The 16,394-nt window shown below is 39.3% G+C and overlaps 1 protein-coding gene across 2 annotated transcripts in view; it reads left to right on the forward strand.

Annotated features, from left to right (window-relative positions):
- ANKRD29 (ankyrin repeat domain 29) overlaps window positions 1-16,394 on the forward strand; it is a 648,684-nt gene that overhangs the window by 203,557 nt on the left and 428,733 nt on the right. The gene's annotated exons all lie outside the window — the stretch shown is intronic.

Here is a 16,394-nt window from a genome sequence, read left to right on the forward strand (position 1 = left end):
GGCTGGCTCCCTGTAGCCATAGATCCCCGACTCCTCCTGCCTTTGACTGCAAATGATTAGCATCAAGGCCTCCTTATCATGGTAAGGTTTCATGGTGTTAACATGGTACAATTTGTGCCTCTGCATCCTGCCTAGCAGTTCTGCTATGTAATTAACATCACTGGCCTTCCTTACCAATTTGAAGGGTCCCTCCCAAGCTGCCTGCAGCTTGCTGTGTCTGACAGGAATGAAAACCATAACCTGCTGCCCCACAGCATACTCTATGGCTCGAGCATTCCTGTCATACCAGACCTTTTTCTGCTGTTGGGTTTCTGCCAGGATCTCCTGGGCCAAGCCCATGAGATCCCTGAGCCTTGTCCTGAGGCTTAGTACATCTGCCACAACAGACTCCTTGTGGGATTCACACTCACCCTCCCACTCATCATGAATCAATTCTAAAGGTTCATTCACCCTATGCCTGTACAGCAACACAAAGGGTGAAAAAACTGTGGATTCCTGGGCACCTCTCTGTAGGCAAATGACAGATGGGGAAATATTTGTCCCACTCCCTTAACTTAGACCACTTAAACTGGTCTGCAAATGCCCGTAGCATGTTCTTTAGTGTAGAGTTTAACCTCTTCACAAGATCATTAGTCTGGAGATGGTAGGGGGGTGGTCTTTAGGTGCTCCACCCCACAGTGATTTCACAGACAAGCCAGCAGATGTGACATGAAATTGGCACCTCTGTCAGTCAGTATTTCTTTTGGGAAACCTACCCTACTGAAAATCTCTAACAAACCATTTGCCACCTTTTCTGCCTTAATGGAGGACAAAGCCACTGCCTCAGGGTATCTGGTAGCATAATCTACTACCACTAGTATATACTTCTTTTCTGTGGGACTTGGGGTACTCAGAAACCCCACAACATCAATAGCTATGGTTTGAAATGGCTCCTCAGTCACAGACAAAGGCACCAAAGGAGCTTTGACCTTGTCTCCTGCCTTGCCTACCTTTTGGCACTGATCACAGGTGCTGCAGTGCCCTGTTACATCCCTGGAAATCCAGGCCAATACAAGTGCTGCATAATATGTCTCTTGGTGCACTTTATGCCCATATGTCCTGCAAAGGGGATGTCATGGGCTATGGCTAGAAGTGCCAGATGGTAGGCTCTGGGCACTACCAACTGCTGTATTCTCTCAATTTCTAGCCCTCCCTCAGGGGTCCACTCTCAATACAGTAACCTTTGTCCCAGTATACAGATTCCCCCTTTCCTTGAGAATCATGTCTCCCTAGCTGCCTTCCACAAGCCTTGTAATATAGGGTCTGAAAGTTGAGCCTGTCTCAACTTTCTCTTTGTAAACCTTCCCAGCTCCCCTTCCACAGGAAGTCTGGTATCCTCTGACAGCAGTGCCTCACTGTCAGCCTGGGTACTACTACTCACCTCTGCCCTTGTAGTCACTCTGTCCAAGGGAACAGCAGTACCCGCCAGCAGCTGTGGCTCACCTTCAGTCTCACTGCTATAGAGTAGCAGCCTCTCTGAAGTAACCCTCTCACCAGTCCTGGCTTTAAGTGTGCAGTCTGTCTGGGTCCCCCGGGCTACCTGACCCACATGCTTGTCTCCAAGCCTGACTGCGTTTCACTGCATGCACACAAAGCAGTGCATTATCAAAATAATTCCTTATCAGGACATCTGCAGAGATATCCTCAAACACACCTCCTTGCTTGCCTTCATTTCCACCCTCCCACTGAAGGTGAACCCTAGCCAAAGGTATTTGGAATGGGGTCCCTCATAAAGCTATGACTGGAGTAGACTCACCAAACAAGTAGTGCTTCTCTTTAACCATTGCAGGCTTCACAATGGTTAGGTCAGAGGCTGTGCCTCTCTCTTAGCAGTGTCCTGTTTCCCATCTAGTAAGGTAGGATACAATCTCTTGTGGTAGTTTGGTACCCTTGTTTTCTCCAGACAACTTACCACTAGCATTCTGTTATTCCCACTTGCTAGCTCCCCTGCTTTTTGTTCCCCACCTTGCCTCCACTGAGATCTATATGCTACATGGCACCACTGGTTACTTTAAAACATTTAACCCTTGATCCTAGCTGTGTACCTGAACTAGTGGTTTCCCTGTTACTGCCAGACTCTGTTGGGGCAGTTTGGCTGCACACCATGGGTTCCCTTATACCCATGTGCAGTGATGCCCTGCTTGTTAGGTACAGGTATCCCTTTTTCCCCAAATCATCTGCGGTATTGTATTCTCTGTCTGCCAACCAGAATCTCATGTTCTCAGGCAAAGTCCTAAACAATTTAACCCTGTTCAGTTTCAAGCTGAACTTTCACAATGTAATTGGGCCCCAATAAAACATCTCCCACTGAATGAAGCAGTGGAATACTTCAATTCATCATTCCTATCTATCCTAGATCAACACGCCCCAAGTCGTACCATTAGAACCAAAACTAAAACAGCGCCCTGGCTAACCAAGAATACTAAGCAAAAAATCATCCTCAGAAACAAATCTTGGGATAAATGGCGATCTACTAAAAACCAAACTGACCACCAAAACTTTAGAGAGCTTAGAAACAGTACCAAAAAAGCCATTCTGACAGATAAAAAGAACTATTTCTTTCAACTACAGAAAACCACCAAAAAGGAACCTAAAAAATTTTGGAACAGTATTAATAATCTTCTAACCCCAGGCCAAGCAATTACACCCAACCCTCAAGATTCTGACCCTGACAATCCCACACAAATAGCCAATGACTTTAATTCCTTCTTCACCAATTCCATACAAACTCTCGCAAACCACCTATCTCCTGACACTTCTAAACTACTCTCACCTACTTTAAAAAACACTCTTCCTCCCCTTCACCTACAACCTGTATCTACCTCCTATATCCAATCTCTAATCCAAAAACTTAAACCTACCACCCCAACTGCAGACAAGCTTCCTGCAGAATTCCTGCAAATAGCAGCAAAAGCCATTGCTTACCCAATCTCTATCCTAATAAATAGATCTATAAAAGAAGGTATTTTCCCTGCGATCTGGAAGATATCCCACATCATTCCCCTACACAAAGGAGGCAAGTCTAATGACTTCTCAAACTTTCGTCCCATAGCACTTCTATCTCCCTTAGCCAAAATTATTGATAAATGTATCCACAAACAACTACTTAACCATCTCCTCCATAATAACCTACTTGCTAACACTCAACATGGATTTAGACCTTCCCACAGTACTACCACAGCATTACTCTCCTTTACCAACACCATCAACTATAACCATAACAATAATAAACTTACATCTTCTCTATTCATAGACCTATCAAAAGCCTTTGACATGGTTAATCATAAACGTATTCTGCACATACTAAAATCTCTTGCACTGGATCCCTCTTCCTTAACTTGGTTTACTTCTTATCTAGAAAACCGTCACCAGGCAGTACTCTAGAAAAATTTGATATCTGCTCTCCTTCCTATCTCTTTAGGAGTACCTCAAGGGTCTATCCTAGGCCCACTTCTATTTTCTATCTTTATTAATGACCTCCAATCAGCTATCCCTAACACTACCTGCATACAATATGCTGATGATTCCACTATAATTTGCACTGCTTCCTCTCAAACTGAACTCCAGTCTCTTACACAAAAAGCCTTTTCAACTGTTGAACAGTGGTTCTATGACCGCTGTCTACTCCTTAACCCTGAGAAAACCAAATTGTTACTATTTTCACCTACCCGTAAATCTACTTCTATAAACTTCTCTATTACTTCCACTGATAACACTCAAATTATTCCTGATTCTTCAACAAAACTTCTAGGTGTTACTATTGACAATAATCTTAACTATGATTGTCACATTAACAACACAATAAAAGTAGTTAATAAAAAGATTAGATCCCTGTACAGAATCAAACCCTTCCTTACACCTGAAGCCCGGACCACCTTAGCCCAATCACACCTTATCTCTACCCTTCTATATGCTTCCCCTATTTTCACTAATCTCTCTAAAAGTAACATTAAGAAACTTACTACATCTTACCATAATATTGCTCGATTTGCCACAGGATCTCAGTTTAGAACTCACCACTGTCTAAACTTAAAACAACTAGACTGGCTTGAACTTCCAAACAAGCTCATTTATCAACAACTCTTAATAGCTCACAAAATTCTATATCAACCATCTAAAACACCAGTTCTCAGTAATCTCTTGACTCCCTACAACAACCTGAAACAACTACGTTCTTCAGACAAACTACTAGTTAATAGTACCAAAACTATTAATTCTGCAGGTAATTCCCTTTTTTCCAACTCAGTTGGCAAAATATGGAACAACCTTTCATCAAATATCTCCTCTTTGGCCACTCTTCCAAACAACTGCAAATACATCTTAATAAATTCTGGCTTTGCTCTTATACCAACCCTGACTAACCTGCCTTCCTCATTTCCTCTACCACAATTCTTCCTTCTCTGCTAAGATATCCTGACTGACTTCCTCTGACATAATATCTTTCTAGATATTACTGATCTCATATATGTTGTATTAAAAAAAAAAAATGTATATTGTCTACCATTTTTTCAAAACAATGTATTGATACACTGTATGTTTAGATACTATCAAATTTCGTATTGAAAGTCATTAACCATTTACTTGAATATTTTCTTGTTATGGATATTTTTTACTCTTAGATGTGTATTACCTATACTAAAATCTTCTTGTCCTTTATGCTTACTGCTTTTGTTTTATCTTGTTTTAACCAATGGAGCGTTTCTCCCCGGGCCTCCACTGAAAATGGACATATATCCAGCTGGACTAGCCCGGTCAACAAATGTAAAATAAATAAATAAATAAATAATTGTTCCCTCACCAAAAGGTCTGCCAGCCCTTCAAAAGTGGTGACATGACACCTACTCGCCCACCTTTGAAAATAAGAACTCAGCAATATAATCACACACACTGTCATCTGCCCTGTGTCTATGCTCACAAAACTTTTTTCTATAAGATTCAGGTGTTAACTTAAAACACTCAAACAATTTTTAAGTGTATTATAATTTATGCAGTCAGTATCAGACAATTTAGAAGCTGCAGTTACAGATTTACCATGGAGTAAGGGGATCAGGAACCATACCCAGAGCCCTTGGTCAACATTATATGAATAAAACTATCAAAATTATCACCCTTGGTAGATTCTAGAATAAATTTACTGATATTTATTGCTTCTGGGGTTTGGTTATTCCCTTTCCCATTACCTCCATGACCCTGGTTAAAAGTCAGCATCTCCTTTTCATGTTGCCTCTGCCTCTCATTTTGTTCAGCTTCCAGACATCTCAGTCTCTCTGCTGATTCTAGTTCCAAATGTTTGGCCTCCAGTTCAAGTTTCTCTAACTGCAGACTGATTTTCAAGTCCTCTGATGAAAAACTGAACTGTCCATTTTCTGAGAGTTGTACATCCCCAAGGCCAGTCTGACTGTCTTCCTGGTTGCTAGTCTATGATGCAGCTGTGGCTAAGGCTGCAATCATTTCCACTTTAGACAGGTTGGCATGCACCAGTCCTTTGGCTTTGCACATCTCAGCCAACTGGCTTCTTGTCAGCTTGCCATAATCCTCTGCTGACATCCTTGCTTGATCTCCCTGACTAGCTAAGCTAACAAAAAATAAATAAAACTATTGTGATATTAAACGCTGAATGTCTACCATGTGGCTGCTTGAGAGTACAAACACCTTCTTTAGTGACCAGTGTTTACAGACTACAGAAGTTCAATATCCACACCACTGAAGCCCAGTATGTAATGCGGTGATCCTGCCATTGCCACTAATTAATATGTGATGGGGATATCCCACCACTGCCCACCAATTAATATGTGATGACCCACCACTGGACCAGTAATCAAGGAGCCTCAATCCTCACCACTGGATGCTCACTGGGAGGATAACAAGCACACACATAGTATTTCCAGATGCAGCACTCTGTATCAAATGCAATTTCCTTTAAGAGCACACAGAGACCACAGTCAGTCCGGGGTTGTTTTTTCCACTCTTCCTCCAGATCCCCAGTAAGATTCCCCACTGGCATAGCTATACAGTTGAGATCTCAGCTGAGTGACCAAGTCAAGACTTCCAGCACCCTCTCTGTCCAACCAGTGCTTTATCCCCAAACAAAAGACACAAGCCGATGAAAGAACACAAAACTGAAAACTGGTTGTAGGAAGGAAGACACCAAACACAAAACGTAAGAACAAGCAGTTTAATCCAAATGAAGCGCTTTTCGTCACAGTAAATACTGTGACTTCTTCAGATAAAAACTACATTGAGAGCATGCCCTTAAGTAGTCAGTCAGCAGTAGTTAATTAGTTAGGTAATTAACCAATATTAATTAATCAGTTCATTTCATTCTTCTTGACAACAAATTGAAAACTAGTACTCATAGAAACTACAATTTCTAAAGACTACAAAAGTGTCACAAACAAACTTAGACACATCCACATGCAAAACTCATCCCCTAGCCCTACAGAAGAAACAATACTAAATGTTCTTATATACCATAAAATACCTACAAAGGTTTTTGTACTTTATAAGTACCAAATATCTAAAATACTAAAATGACATGGTAAACCCATGTTCATTCCTACTATTGTTGATTTTTAAGATCTTATGTATAATTAATACATAATTTACATGAATTCTATAGATAAAACCCTATCTAGTAAGGCTTTTTAATTTCAGAATACATACAACAGAACATCTTTCATTTAGACCTGAATACTGCCCTGCATTGGTGTTCAACTGCCATATTAATTCTAAACATTCTTACTCCAGTGAAACTGGACCCCCCATGTTATCGGGTACAATTTGGTCTATTGCCCTGAACAAAAATCTATGATCCATGTATTCGCGGATATGTTTAGCTAGGGCACTGTCTTCGCGTAATTTGCCAATGTGGTATAGATGTTCATATATTCTTTCCCACAATTTCCTATCTGTTTTTCCTATATAGAATGCGGGACACATTTGGCATTGGGCTAGGTGTATGACCCCTTTTAGACTGGCAGTTTAATCTAAATCTGGTGGTGTATTGAGTGCATTTGATCTTAAACATTTGACCTACATCCATATGTTTACAGTACTTTCACATACCACATTTATACATCCCACATCTACTGACTAGTATATTAGAGTTTCTTTCAACTAGATTTTTTAAATTAGCTCCTCTTTTGAAGGTAATTCTAGATGTGTGAGCCACTTTCTTACTTATAAAGGTGTCTGACCGTAATAGGTCCCAGTTCTTCCTGATAATCCCACATAAGTCAAGAGCATCTATACTGAATTAAATAATGAAATTATTAAAATTAGTAAAATTCTGGAGTACATTACTGTCAGAGATCCCTTCAATATGTATACCTATAGTATCAGTGGGTGTATCAATTCGATTTTGACTTAAAATAGGTTTGTACACTCCATCCGTACGCTTGTGAATCACCTCTTCAATAAGCAGATTCAACATCTGTATAGGGTAACCCCTCCTAGTGAACATCTCCTTCAAGTTGTTACATTCTAAGTAGAAGTGTCTATCTAGGGAGGTCATCCTAGCTGCCCTGACCAACTGTCCTTTTCCTACTGACTTCTTCTGGTGGTAGGGGTGACAGCTAGAAAAGTGCAAGAATAAGTTTCTTTTCTATATATACGTGCATTGTAGCATTCACTGGTTGTATCTTTACAAATCAGAACATCCAAGTATGATATGGAATTTGCACCAAATTGTGATGTAAACTGCAAAAAGTCAGTTGTCTCATTAAAGTGACTGACAATTACATTAGCTGTGACATTGTCACCCCTTATCACCATGAAGATGTCATCCAAGAATCTAGTGTAGTAGTGTACCTTGTCTTGGACCCAGTTATTCTGTAGGACAAATTTGTGTTCCCAATCAGCCATTACTAAATTGGCGAAACTGGCACCACATGGGAACCCGATGGTTATCCCTGCTAGTTGTAAAAACAATCTTTTGTCAAGGATTTAATAGTTATTGGACAAAATAATGTCCGATAATTCACCAAATAAACTTATTGTATCATTAGGTATGACATTGTTTCTCAGAATGTGGCTAATTCTCTCTATGCCCTCCATGTGTGGGATGGACGTATACAAGTCCTTAACATCTACTGTTAAAAAATTGTAACTATTGTCATATTGTAAATTATTTAGACAGTGTAGGAATGACCAAGAGTCCTTGCAAATTTGTTTCTCACTAGTTACATATTTTTGTAGCACAGAATCCACATATTTTGCACATACATACGTTATGCTATTTCTGGCATCAACTAGTGTTCACAAGGGAGGGTTGCTTATATCTTTGTGCATTTTAGGTTCCCCAAAGATATTAGGTATTTTGGGCACTGGCATAGATAAATAGTTGAATAGATTAATATCCATTCTGTTTTCAATGAACAATTCGTGTATGAAAGATTTAACGTGACTGTAAGCTGTATTTAACTAGTTTCTAGAAACTTCTTTGTAAGCATCTGTGTTGAGTATTTGTAACATTCTAGTACTATAGTCACTGATGTTCACCATAACCAGTCCCCCTCCCTTGTCAGGTTTCATTATTCTCAACCGGCCATTTGCAATTCATCTAATAATTGCCTCGCTCTTACAGTAATATTTCTTACAAAATTCTTGCTGGTTTTATTTTTCACCAATTCATTCTTGAAGTCCAACTCACACATTTCCTCGAACAAGTCTAAGACTGGGTGCAAGGGTGGATTAAATGTACTAGGAATGTGGAACTCATCTTTTCTGGTAGTATTTTCACCTAAGGTGAGATTTAGGTTAAGTTTACGCAAAAACAGTTTTAGGTCTATAAGTGAAGAGGCAAGGTTTGCTTGATAATATGGCACAAAAGTCAACCCTTTAGCAAATAGCTCCACTAAGGCTCCATCCACAGTCAGGCCAGAGAAATTGTAGATAATAAAGTCATTCTCTTTGTTGTAAAGCAATTTACAAAAACTGCTACCTGCATCAAAGTTAATTTCCTTGTTCTATTCCCCTTCTTTTTCTTCCTGTGATTCTGGTAGTGTGCTGGTTGCTGGGGCTTGTGGCTTAGTGAACAGTTCTGAAATTTTTCACCTTGGCCGTTGTGTGAGCATATCATTATTAGATGTGTTGCAGTATGATTTTTGTTGCTGGTGGATCCTTTCACTTCTACTAGGTACAGTCTGTGCTGCCACCTCTTTATCATGAAAATCAAGGTTGTCTACCTCCTCATTCATAGTAGACACACCCCTGCTACTCTCTTGGCCTGTAGGGTTCCACTGCTGAGATGTGGGCGGTTTCGGGTATGCTAATTTGTTATTATATGCTGCCCGGTCTCTGTTCAACTTTTTTATTTTAATAGACTTTGATTTGTTAATGAACTGCTCTATACTAGAGAAAGTCCTATTGTAGTTGTACTGGTATCTTTGAAAATCATTACTGTTTCTAATAGTTGCATCAGGGTCAGTAGATTCTTCCATCAACTTGTCGCTGGATCGTTGGTAATGTTTACACATGACCTGCAATAGTTCAATCCCTTGTCTGTTAAAGAGCTCGATGAGCTCTTGGTGAAACACTGACCCCTCCTCCAGACCAGTGGGATACTGCCACCTTCTCAGCCCCTTCGGGACAATATTCTCACTTATGCATTGGCGGAAATAGCTAATTTCCAACTGTAACTTTTTATGTTTAAGCATACATGAGTCCAGTTTCTGCAGGTTGGAAACTATATTTTTGTACTTGATGTTCCTCCACCCGGTAACTCCTGTTCACTTTCCTCTGAGAGCAAGTTTGAAGGCTCATTGAGCCATGTACATGCATCTGGAAAACCAGTAAGCCCCAAGGAACTATTTCCAACTGGAGAATTATTATTAACAGTTTGAATTTGTGCAGTTCGGTTCCCACCAGGATGCTGAGATAAACAAACGTTGTCAGCAAGCAGTATACTGACATTATTAATGCCAGAAGTAGATGGTATAATATTGGTAAGAACACTAGTTGAGTTACCTTGGGTTGATGTAGTATTAGGGCAAGGGTGGACAAGTGGTTCACCTTGTCCGTAAGGTCCTCTACCCATTGGGTCAATAGACTGATAAGCAATGTTAGGTTGCCATTATCATTGCAATTTTCCTGTGATGACTGCGTGCTGGTGATAACAGCTCCTTCCACATCCATGATCCACAAACAAAAGACACAAGCCGATGAAAGAACACAAAACTGAAAACGGGTTGCAGGAAGGAAGGCACCAAACACAAAACATAAGAGCAAGCAGTTTAATCCAAAATGAAGCACTTTTCATCACAGTAAATACTGTGACTTCTTCAAATAAAAACAACATTGAGAGCATACCCTTAGGTAATTAACCAGTATTAGTTAATCAGTTCATTTCATTCTTCTTGACAACAAATTGAAAACTAATACTCATAAAAACTACAGTTTCTAAAGACTACAAAAGTGTCACAAACACATTTAGACACACCCACATGCAAAACACAAACCCTAACCTTACAGAAGAAACAATACTAAATGTTCTTATATACTATAAAATACCTACAAAGTTTTTTGCACTTTATAATTACCAAATATCTAAAATACTAAAATGACATGGTAAACCCATGTTTGTTTGGATTAAACTGCTTGTTCTTACGTTTTGTGTTTGGTGCCTTCCTTCCTGCAACCAGTTTTCAGTTTTGTGTTCAACCAGTGCTTTGTGTCCCTGCCCAAGTAGTTGACATACACACTCTTTGAGGTTTGATTTACACACACACATACACACCTGAGAAAGGCTGGCACTGGTTTACTAGCTGAGCCCCATTCTGCCCAGTCTATAAGGTAGTTACCATGGCCACCAGTCACTCCTTATCAGCTACTTTAAAGTCCTTAGCAAAGGGTGTCCAATTTTACTGTGTAATATTAATACTAATACAAATGGCAGTTTGGTCAAGAGCAAGGTTGTTAGGAGTGGCCCACACAGTGTCACTAAATAAATATACAAGTACTCTCAAAACTTTAATATCTCTACACAGATCAGCCACAATGAAAGGTTTAAATATATTTAATAATAAATAATAAAATAACAAGAAAATACTCACTGTATATTCACATTGACAACAGAGTTCAAAACCACAGAAAATATTTAAAATAACATTGCAGTACAGGCTCACAAAAATAAAGAAAAACAAAATCTAAACTAAGGTTTGCTATATTTCTGACTGTATATAAGAGAGTTATTGTACCTTAATAACTTATTTAGGGAGAGGCAGATGTGGTAAGTAGTTCTTCTTCTTGTTATCAGGTCTATGACAGAATGCAGAATGCTCTGTCTCGCTAAGAGACTTCTCAAAATAATATCTAAAATATTACTGCTGGGACAGCTTGCAGAATGACATAATTACTGGTCATCTGACTTCTAGTTCCCAGGCAAAACCCCAATTGCTGAAGCTGGCAGTATTTAGCATCTACCTGTAAAAATACTCATACAAGGGCTTTTTCTTATATCTTTGGCAGGTGCTGGAAATCATAAAACAATTGCAATTCCTCATGCTTCCAAAGTTGCAATTAGTTCACCCCAAAGACAGTACAGAAAACTTCCTAGTACAGACTTTATGAAGCTTCTGTATAGCCTAGCCTATAAAGTAATTTAATTTCAGATATTTTTTTAAAGTTTGCTGGACTGAAGTTAACCCTCTGTTTTCTTCTAACAGGTACATTTAAACAGTTACGATAGTGCGTGTACATTTCTGTTCTCTTCTAGTAGGGCACACTGTGGATACAATTTAAGCACAAGCACTACCTTTTCAACACAAACATCTTACAGAGCAGTTTGATATACACATGACATACACTTCTAATACATTTGTAACACAAGCATCTTATATAAATTAGTTTCATATTTACAAATGACTTATAATTATTTATAAAATTCCAGCTAGCTGTGCTGGCAGTACCTCCTTTTTGTCACACACAGTGTGAAACAGATGTGTTTTCTAGAACTGAAAATTATCTACTGTTCCAGATCACTGTACTTATCTTTCCTAAATGGTGCACTGTGCACTTAACCAACAAAATTCCTGCTTCTATGTACATATGTTGTATATATTACTGTAATCACTATCTGTAACACTGTATCTACTTTTGTACCAATTAATGTTTAATATTTTCTGTATGTATGTTCTTGTTGGAATTTTTCTCCCTTGGCCTCCATTGAAAATGGGCTCTTTTAGGCCCAGTGGACTTTCCCAGTAAACAAATGCAATAAATAAAAATAAATAAAAATAAATTGGTAATAAAATCATACCCTGTGAACTACAACCAATATGCCAGTGGTGTATACACTATGATGATGTGATTAGTTGTACCAGGCACTGAATTAATGGCAAACAGAACATACGCTATATTTTGATAAATGCAATATATTCTGCCTGTTTACAGTTAATACAGAAATGCGTCCCAGAAGGTGACCTGCAATTAGATATCCTGCATGCAGAATTAACACCCAACTTTAATACATATGTGTTTTAGCTGCTGATGTCTGTTGTAAGATTTTCATAGGGTCAGTGTTTCAGAAGAAGGGAAACTTCCCAACTCATCAGACCTCAGTTTTATGGTCATGCTTCTAACTATAAAAGCAGTGCACGAGCTTTATTTGTAGGTTACACAACATCCAGATAAATCCTCCTCTTTCATGCTAAACTGGTGGCATATGTGTGTTGTCAAGTGGTAAAACTTAAATAGCTGCAAGGTAAAAGCATGTTTTTACAGTACCCAGACTGACCAAAGATAAGACCAGGCCAGGTCCATGGAACAGAAGGACGGAGCCCTCACTGTACTTCCAATGAGCATGGTTTTATTAGTGGCCTCAGATAAATCTGGATAATCACTTTTTATTCTACCCGTGTAAGATCTCCTAGAAGATGTTCTCAGCATTTATCGGGAGATATCTCAGCAGTAGTAGATCAAACAGTTGCAATCTTCTGGGCAGCGGGGGGACTGTACAGTCAAGCTGGCCTTACAAGTGACACTGAAGGCTTTAGCAAGTGTGGCGAGTGACTTACCTGCCACTTACTCTGCCACCAAATTTGTGTAATCAAGATGGAGAGTTGCAAGGGGCATATCAAAGTTTTACCAGTAGCCCCTGAAAACTGATACTATCCATTAGTTAGTATGAGTTTTTTATACCGAATTCTGATGACTTTATCATTTTACTGCTACTACTTATGGGCTGGATTCTCGTGTCAGCAGACTGGTTCTACCTGATCTGGAGACACTAAGTCCAGTCCTGTACCAAGTTGTCCTTGCCTTTCTTGAAGACAAAATATTTTCAATTAATTTAAAGAAGATCTTGATTTTTTCTGCCCTCAGAAAGGCAAGGTTAGATCATAACATACCTCTCAAATGTCCAACATATCACAGACTGTCCATATTTTTGCTTCATGTTTTTGATCTGTTTCTCATAAATTGTTCAGTTTTCTGGCAAATCATTAATTATTAAAGTCAGTAAATAATGACATACATATGTGTTTCAGACTCCTTATCCTTCAGAAAATGCATGCTAATAGAAAACCTGTTATTCCAGCAACTTTCTAAGTTTATAAGAGTAATGCTGTCTAAAATTCTTCTGCTAAGATGTGACATGTATGGTTCATGATGATCTGTATCATCAACTTACCTCAAACCTTCCCTTTGTAGATGAGGCACTTGAGAAAGTAATGTTTCCACATTTAGAATGTTAGTTAAGAAATAATAACATAATTCTGCCTTCTCGCCCGGGTTTCAAGCTAGACACAGCATTGAGACAGCCCTCACTAAGGTCTTTAATGGTCTCTTTATAGGAGGGATCAGTGTCATTAGTCTATGGTCACCCTTCTCTGACTGTCATTTACATGTAATATGATGGACTATTCCAACTTTCTGGATCACATGGAGCATTATCGTATGTAACATCTCTGGCATATCTTTGGACTGGTTTGCCTTCTACTTCTCCAGACAATCATAAATATTAGTCTCAGGGATTAATTCCTGTTTTTCTTACTCTCTGGACTTTATTGCCCTACAAGGTTTTATTCTTGGTCCATATTTGTCTGTACATCTTTTCTGGGTAATGTTATTTGACAGAGAGGTTTGCAGTACCTCTGCTATGCTGATGACATAGAGCTATATACCTCCCATTCTCTCAGGACTCTGTGTCAGTGGTTAGGTAAATAACCAAGGATTTAGAATGATTTCATTCCTGGATGTTAATAGTCGGTTAAACTCACCTCCAAGGTGGTGGCTATAGTCATCCATGTTTCAACTCCAGTTTTGTATCCTAATATTATTTGCAATGTAGACAAAATACAATATGTGTCCAAGTTGCACAGTTTTTCACTGATTATTGATGACAGGCTGATGTTCAACAGTGAGATTCCAGCATCTGTCAAATCAGTTTGTTTCTATCTTAAGAGCATCGTTGTCATAAAGCACCTTATTCTACCCCAATCTCCCTACTGTGGTGCATGCCCTAGTCTCCTCCAATCTTTGGTACTATAACAGGCTTCTAGATTCAAAGATTGATAACCTGCAGCTCCTGTAAAATTCTGCTGCCTGGCAACTAACAGTGGTTTTAAAGTATCATATAATATGCTTCTTCTGCAGGGACTGCACTGGATTCCATTCAGGCAGTATATCATCTATAAAGTGCTAGTCCTCATATACTTGGCCCTGCATGGCTTGAGTCCCCTAGTTGCAGGACTGACTGCGACATTACTGGACACAAAGTTCATACAGTCTTCCTCCCAGGCACTACAATTGGTTCGGACAATGGATGTCAAAGCCAGCAGGAGTTAGGCATTTGTACACCGTGGTGTCTACCTCTGGAACTTTCTACCTGGTTGACTGAAATGGTCTCCAACATAGGGTAGCTTCAAGTGCTCATTAAAGTCATATTTATTTGATGTAGCCTATAAGCATTTGCAGTTTTATTTCCTTTAATTTCATTGTTGTAAACAATTTATTTATGCTCTGTTTTATGCAGTATTATTTAATATCTTTCATATTTTGTTGTTTTGCACTTAATATGCTATTTTATAGAATAGTATTTCTATTTCATTTGTATATTATCCGTACAGTGTTTGGTCTCAGATACTTGAATAATCTTTAAGCTGATGTTAAGATGCTAGAAGTATCATCCAGGGATAGGTGGGACTGAGTGACTAGTACCAGCCCATACATGGTGGGGGGGGGGGTATGGCAGCATCCATGGAGGTAACTAGATTCTTCCACATGATCACAGTCTGTTGGACAGACATATGTTGAGTCAAGAGAAAACCATCAAACACAATGCAGTAGCCTACATAGTATGACTGTGCATGTGTGTGGTCTCTATCGTCAGACAGGGGAGTATGGGTAGAGAAGAGCTGCAGTCTGTCATGGCTCTACTCAGCTTAGCATCTCCAGTCCAATAGCAGCTGAAATACATACAGTGTGTGTGTGTGTGTGTGTGTGTGTGTGTGTGTGTGTGTGTGTGTGTGTGTGTGTGTGTGTGTGTGTGTGTGTGTGTGTGTGTGTGTGTGTTTCTTTGTGAGTGACCTCCTAGCACAGATGGTAGGTGTCCAAAGTGCTCATTTGAGTAATTCATCATCATACAGTTTCTGTTTTCATTAGATGTATTACTAGTTGGAATATGCATGACTTGAATCACTTAATACCAGAACAACAGAGCAGTGCAACTCAATGTATCTATGAACCGTGAGCTGCACTATTGCAATGTTGGTTATGAATTCCAGCTGTTTTATTTTATATGTCAAGATATTTGTTGATTTATTGGCATTCATAATTTACAAAGAGCATTACACAACTGTTAAAGAAAGGTCTTGTTAGAAAATTTTGAATGTGTTTGCTAGATGTAATCCATCAATCAACAGCCAATTTTTGTACATGGGTTGGGGTGTCACTTTAGCAGTGGCAATCACCTAGAGTCAAGGTTCACACTGCAGGGTGGCTAGCCCTGCTGTGACTGTTCTTCCATATCACACACTCGCATGCACACTCACACCAGAGTGTCTAATCTACCTACCGCATGTCTTTGGAATGTGTGAGGAAACTGGAGCACCTGTAGGAAGCCCACAAAAAAAAAAAAAAAAATCAGGCAGGGCATGCAGACTCTACACAGAAGGCACCCCATCTGAAAATCAAACTGGAGAACATCTTGTCACCTCACAGCAAATCTGCTTTTGCAAGAGGGCAAGCCCCCCTACTGCTCCATGTAAGGGGATAATCCCTACACTCACGAAACTAAAATATACCTACTCTGAGAATGCACAACAGCAGAGAAAAGGAAATTTTCCACTGTTGGTGAAAATCCTTTTGGCGAAACATTTTCACTGGAAAAGCAGTTACTGAAACTCCCATTGATGTAC

The sequence above is a fragment of the Protopterus annectens genome, chromosome 3.part0 (genome assembly GCF_019279795.1).
Source record: "Protopterus annectens isolate FY-2018-M chromosome 3.part0, PAN1.0, whole genome shotgun sequence".
Lineage (NCBI taxonomy): Eukaryota > Metazoa > Chordata > Ceratodontiformes > Protopteridae > Protopterus > Protopterus annectens.